Source organism: Otolemur garnettii, unplaced genomic scaffold, assembly GCF_000181295.1.
Source record: "Otolemur garnettii isolate 467f Iridium unplaced genomic scaffold, OtoGar3 scaffold00013, whole genome shotgun sequence".
NCBI lineage: Eukaryota > Metazoa > Chordata > Mammalia > Primates > Galagidae > Otolemur > Otolemur garnettii.
Window position 1 is genome coordinate 15,658,304 of NW_003852408.1, and position 5,230 is coordinate 15,663,533.

Genomic DNA, 5,230 nt, shown 5'->3' on the forward strand with positions numbered 1-5,230 from the left:
AAAAAAAAAAAAAGAATCAGGATAAAATGTATTAAAAGGCAAAGAATTGTACACTTTTTAAAAGGTTAAAATGGTAAAACATATTTTTTCATAATCAAACATTTAGTATGAAATATCTTCAGTTTATCTTCATTTCAAATTTAACTGGTATCCTGTATTTTATTTATCAAATCTGGCCATCCTGAGGGCGGGGGGCTGCCCCTAGGGAACTTGGGCTACATAGGAGACACAGGCTGCTGCCAGGACGAGCATGACACATACCTGGCGGAAAGTGGAAGGAACAGAGGAGGAAGAAAAGGAGGAAGAGGAGGAGGAGGACAAAGATAGGGGAGGAGAAGGAGGAGGAAAGGGAGAAGAGGGGGGAGGAGCAGTGGAAGATAAGGAAGAGGAAGGAGGAGGCACAATTTGGCTTCCTTCAATTAACTATCTGGAAGCCAGAGGGCAAAGGTACAGAAGAAATGCAGAGACAGGGAAGGAATCCCAGAACAAGCATGCGGTCATTTTAAATGACCCAGGAAGGCTAGACCTGCCTGGCCCAATAGGCAGCTTTATTTGCTGCACAGTCTGAAATGAAGCCACTGCTCTCCCCATCCCGATCCATGAGCCTGCTGCCAAGAAAGAAGACGAGAACACCTGTGTGCGTGGCTTCTATGTACCAAGCCCCAGCTGGGAGTGGAGGAGGGTGCTTCAGCTGGGAAGCGTAGGGTACCGTTCTCCAATGTCTATTTATTTATTCATTCATTCAACAACAATGTAGAGATGGGCACCATGCACGGCAATTAACTATATGCAGAAAGAAAGCAAACACACTTCATGTTCTCAAGATGCCCACAGCTCTGATTGGCTGGGAAGATATCAGATGCAGTGAGAATGAATGCACGGTCCAAGGGATGCCGACAGCAGTTAGTACGTGCTTGGCCTGGGGCCAGATGCTGGGGACAGCCAGGCAAACCAGGGTATGTGTCCCCAGCTCCTTCTAGGATCTCGCCATGGTGACTACCAATATTTGTCCACCCATCTCAGCATCGTTTAACCCAGCAAAGAGGCCATTGGTTCCTACCAGGCTCAGCCTTCAGCTCTGGTGGGCCAAGGATCTCAGCTTCCTGGCTAAAGCGAGGTTGGCGTCAACAATCACTACTGCCCCCACTCTGTTATTCCTCAGGTTCTGGTCCTGTGATGTGGGCACTGCTGTGTCCCTCATCTGCTCCCTGTTACCACCAACAGCCCTCCCTGAAGTGGCAGGAGCTGCATCCCATCATTTGTGACTCTGGAGCACCAAGCTCAAAGCTCTAAACCACTGATTCAACAAACATTCATGGGTCACCTTGTGCTGTGACAAACATTCTTCACTTGGCCAAACTTCAGTCAGGCTTCTGAATCTCCTGCTAGGCCCATCTGTGCACTTTGTAAAATCCAGTTTTAGCAAAGCCTATAAGACAGTTTAGCAAGACCCTCACCCCATCCTCACTATCTGATCACCTCCTATGTCCGATCAGGGTCCTCATCCACCACCACCCCTGGTGATGTCTGATCACCTGGCCTGTCTTCAGCAAGAATCCTATCAGGTGGGTTTCACTAGAATCCACCTCACTTCTGATGGTTTCTTCTTAGTAATTTTCCATCCACTGACTCCCACCTGGTCCTTGGCTATAAATTCCCACTTACCGGTGGGATATTCAGAGCTCAGCTCTCCCTCTCTGCAAGATCTCATTGCCACCATCCCTATGGCAATCGTCCTGAATAAAGTCTGCCTTACTGTGCTTTAACAATTTATCAGTGAATAATTTTTTTTCTCTGACAGCAGGAGTAGCCAGAAATCAGATCAGACTGTAGTTCTGACCTCAGGCTTGAATTCTAGTCCTGCCATTTCCCTCCTTTACCTGCCTTTACCTGAGCGTTCTTACCACAGAACTCTCAATGTTTCTGCTTCCTCATTTGTAAAATGGGGATAAAAGTAGTACCTCATAGATCTGTAAGACTGAATAAAATAGTGTATGTAAAAGTGCTTCATTCTATGGCTGTTTGCTATTATTATTTATATATATACATACACATATGCATATACATTTTATACATATATACATATATATGTATATATATATATTTTTTTTGGCTGGGTAGAGTGCTATAGCATCACAGCTCACAGCAACCTCCAACTCTTGGGCTTAAGCAATTCTCTTGCCTCAGCCACCCAAGTAGCTGCGACTACAGGCGCCCGCCACAACACCCAGGTATTTTTTGTTGCAATTTGGCCAGGGATGGGTTCGAACTCACCACCCTCAGTATATGGGGCCAGTGCCCTACTCACTGAGCCACAGGCACCGCCCTATCATTATTTATAAATACTGTTCTTTGTTATCACCCTGCATAGATTTAGAAGCCAAAAATAAATTGACATTCAACTACCTATATTCAGTGTTTTTCAATCTCTGATTTCATGAACCACTACTGCTTGTAAAATCACTTTAATAGGTATAATATTATACATGTCTAATAGTCTTATTGTAGTTATATAACAAAAGATAAGCACATAGAAAAAAGAAAGAATATAATAGTGTTGCAGGAAGAAGAGGCTCAATGGAGAGAAAGAACCCCAAACCAGGTGTTTACAGAGGAAGGGCTTTACTTCAGCCACCAGAGCAATGGCTGACAAGCATCCAAACGGCCAGACTCCCTGACTGCTTCAGTCTTCTCCCTTTTATCTCTTCTCTTTTTCATCTCCTTTTTATCCAGTCAAAACTGCCCACAGCTACCTTTCTCATTGGTTGGTTTGAATCAAGCTGGAGAAGCGAGCTTGGGGTTTTTACAGGAAGCAGAAGTAAATGTTAGTTTCCAGGTCCCAGGAAGTTAAGTGCCTACGAATTCCTACGAGCTGAGTCACCACAGGGAGGACCTTGCATGCGTCCTTGGGGCCTCCTTGAAAAGCCCTCTGTTCTCTTAGACCTCACTTTTTCCAGGTATCATCTCTCAACAGCAAATATTGGTGTATCACACAAACTATCTTTATATGAAACTGGAGTTTCAGGACATGTAGGTGCTTTACAAGCAGAGAGTGGCAAGTGTCATACTGTGTCGTGGTGTAAAACTCAATGTTTACTGGGGGTCAAGGTCCAGGAAATCTGAAAGCACCACTTTAGGCTCAATCGCCCTTCCCTAGAATTCTACCCTTTGAGCATTTCAACACTCTGGCTCCCTCCGACTCTCCAGTGAACAAAGCTTCTTCTCCCCTTCTCTTTCCTCCTCTCCCTCACCCATATACCCCCATGGTTTCTTTTCTTTTCCCCTCTGAATTGCAGAGATGCTGGGCCTTTCTTCCCCCATCCCTGTCCCCTCCCACTGGAGGATGCAGAGAGGAGCTCTGGGCAGGCAGAAGGCAGGAAGCCCCACAAGCCCTGGCAGTGCTGGGGCCGAGAAGAAAGAGGCCATGTAGGTTGGGCTCTGGGTTAAGCACAAAGTGAGGAAAGTCAGGAGTCTGGGGTCAATTCTGAGTGAAAGACGTTCCTGAGGGGAAAGAGGGATTAGGCTGGAGGGAGAATGAGGAAGAGAGAACTGAAAGGAAGACCTGGAGAGGAGTCCTTGAAACAGTCAGAGTCAGAGCAGCCTTCCTCAAGGGCAAGGTCACAGAGGAAGCAGCCTGGGGGTAGGTGAAGTCGTGATGTCTGGGCTGAAGGGCTAAGCCCCTCAAGGCCTCTAGCCTTGCAGGGCCTGCAGAGAGAGGCTTACTTGGAAAGTTCTCCCTCACCTCACTGGACTCTCCTTCTCCAACGCTAAGTGAACTCTTGAAAGCCCCTGTGAAGTCTGTATCCTGGCTTTCTTGAGGTCAAGCCAATTTAGCAAAGTCATCATTGCTTTAACCAGCACTGTCCAACCATCCCACCGATGCCTGCTTTGCGTAAGAAAGCTGCTGTCAGCCTATAGCACAGCCCCTCAGCAGACTGAAAGCAGAGAACACTGACAGACTCACCACCAGCTCACCAGCTCCCTCCTCATGCTCAAACTCCAAGGCAGAAAGGAATGGCCTATGTCATCCAGACTCTCATTCTTGAAAATATCTTAGTAGCATAACACTGGAGTCCTGGGCTAGGCGAGCATGACCAGTCACTCTGAGAAGCACTAATTCCATGGCCATTCTGACTGCACCAAACCACCTCCACCTCTGTGCCAGGAAGGGCTCCTGTTGAATGACCCAGCACCGTCTGGAACAGGTGTTGCCAAGTCCAAACAGGTAAAGGGAAATGAATAAAGCTTGCAGCTGTGATAACAGTGAGTGTCAGGAATGTGGCAAACTGGAGACTAGGGTAGCTGGAAATCTGAGGTTTTATGTGAAATCTCCAAAATTTTAAACACAGACACCTAATTTCAAAATCTTTAACCATCATGCAGGCCAAGCAGAAAATGTCTGGGAGCCTGACTCAGCCTGTTAGTACCAGCTGTCTGTTTCATCCAAGTGGTTCTCAAACTTGAGCATGCATCAGAGTCATTGGAAAGACTTGTTAAAACATGGATTGCTAGGCCTGCCCCAGAGTTTCTGATTCTATAGGGCTCGGGTGGGGCCTGAGAAATTGCATTTCTATTAAGCTCCTAGGTAATGCTAAGGCAGGTGAACTAGGCAACATACTTTGAAAACTAATGCTCTATACTGCAAGAACACTCCCCCCCACACATTATTCTCTACATCACAGTTCTCAACCTTCCTAATGCTGCGACCCTTTAATACAGTTCCTCATGTTGTGGTGACCCCCAACCATAAAATTATTTTCATTGTTACTTTATAACTGTAATTTTGCTACTGTTATGAATCATAATGTAAATATCTGATATGCAGGATGTATATAGACGACCCTTGTGAAAGGGTCATTCGACCCCCAAAGGGGTCATGAGCCACAGGCTGAGACCTGCTGTGCTACATGATGCCAAAGCAGCTTCTTAGGAGACATTACTGAGATTCTGGGCCCCTAATTTGACAACATCAGGGTGATGCTGATGACAATGATGAATGAATGAAGTAGGCACTACATGTAGCCCGTTATTTTAGATGAAAATAGATATTAAGTGGTGGATCTGAAGCCAGGCAGACAGACCCCGAAGAGACCTCCCTCTACAAGGATTCACAGCTTCCTTCTTACACATTCCACCTTTATCTGTGAGCTATAACAAAATACCTGAGGGTAAGTAACTTCTAAAGAACAAACCAGCCTGAGCAAGAGCAAGATCTCATTTCTACTAAAAA